This window comes from Antechinus flavipes, chromosome 3 (genome assembly GCF_016432865.1).
Source record: "Antechinus flavipes isolate AdamAnt ecotype Samford, QLD, Australia chromosome 3, AdamAnt_v2, whole genome shotgun sequence".
Classification (NCBI taxonomy): domain Eukaryota; kingdom Metazoa; phylum Chordata; class Mammalia; order Dasyuromorphia; family Dasyuridae; genus Antechinus; species Antechinus flavipes.
Window position 1 is genome coordinate 464,043,927 of NC_067400.1, and position 1,597 is coordinate 464,045,523.

The 1,597-nt window shown below is 32.3% G+C and overlaps 1 pseudogene; it reads left to right on the plus strand.

Moving 5' to 3' along the window:
• Positions 1-491: 491 nt before the first annotated feature.
• LOC127558028 (GTP-binding nuclear protein Ran-like) lies at positions 492-1,121 on the plus strand (annotated as a pseudogene).
• Positions 1,122-1,597: the final 476 nt, after the last annotated feature.

The following is a 1,597-nucleotide window of genomic DNA, read 5'->3' on the forward strand; positions in this document are numbered from 1 at the left end:
AGTTGTCCTCAGTTAGAATTTTCCAAAATTTAATTTCTTTTCAGGTGTAAAGAAATAATGAAACTCATAAAGCCTGAATTATTTAATTATGTGAAAAGTAAAATCTGGGGCTTCTTTTCATAGCTCACTCTATGCATCAGACTCAATGTTTGGTCAGAAATTATCATTGAGATAGCTCTTCGTAATAGTATTATGTGTGTTTTATTTCACTGATTATTTGTCAGTTATTGATGGGCAGTAACATTTTCATTTAGACTACAAAAATAATGATAAGCCCCAATAAAACTAGATTCACCCAAGTAAAATTAGATGTTATCCCAAATCAGCATGTCTGTCCCAATTTTTAAATATAAAAGTGACCAAAATTTAAATAAAGCTATAGGCATAGTAAAGGTGTCACATAAAATGCTATAATATCAGAATTGCACTTCTGCCATCTTTCCATTGCTTAGTCAAGTGGAGTCAGAGACATTTCTGAAAGGACCATCTTGATGGCCACCCAAAGAGAACACCAAGTGCAGTTCAAATTTGTATTTGGTGATGGAAGTATTGGAAAAACTACAATTTTAAAAATAACACGACTTTGGGAAGTAAATAGCACCTTTGGTATTGAAGTCCATCCTCTGATGTTCCATACTGAGAGAGCTCCTATTAAATTCAATGTATGGGATATAGTTGGCCAAGAAAAATTTGGTGGTCTGAGAAATAGTTATTACATCCAAACTCAGTTTTTCTATTATAATGCCAAGAATATATGTAAGCAGCATAAAGATCTGGTATTTGAATAGAAAAAGAGAGATGTGAATAATGTAAAAATATCCCAATAGTGTGGCAACAAAATGCATATTAAGGACAGAAAAGTCAAGGTGAAATTAATTTTCCTCCATAGGAAGATGAATTTTTGGTACTATGACATTTCAGTCAAAAGTAACTACAACTTTGAGAAGCTCTTCCTTTGACTTGCTAAAAAAAATTTGGGGTGACTCTAATTTGGAGTTTATGGATATGCCTGCTGTTGCACTTCAAGAAGTTATCATGAAATCAGCTTTGGCAGCACAGCATGAGAAGGACCTACAGATTACTCAAGACAGCTGCTCTCTTTTGAAGATGATGACCTGTAAGAGAATGAAGTTAGAACTCAGAATCAGAAATATAGTTTTATAGGCAATTGTCCTATGATGCAGTGGTATGTATTTGCTGTTTATTCTGAGTAGAATATGTGCTTAATCTTTGGGATGCTGAAGAGATAAATGGGCTTCAGAGTGAATATAACAATTTAAAGGATATATGATTCATATTTTGACCTACATATTTAGCTATTTTGAACCAAAATTTTGTCCCCAGGAGGTTTAAATATAAGACAACTGTAGTTCCATCAAAATATTCAATGGTGAATATTGTTTGTTAGTATTCCCTTTAATTTTTATTTAGACTTTTTCAAATATCTTTTTTAAAATATGCTATGGCATCCCATAGTTTATGTTTTTATTATGTTTTCCTCCTCAAGAGTCTTCTCCCCCTAACAATCTAGAAATCCATCAGTCACTTTTTTCATGTAATTAGAAACGATATTTTTGATCAACATATCAAAGTACTA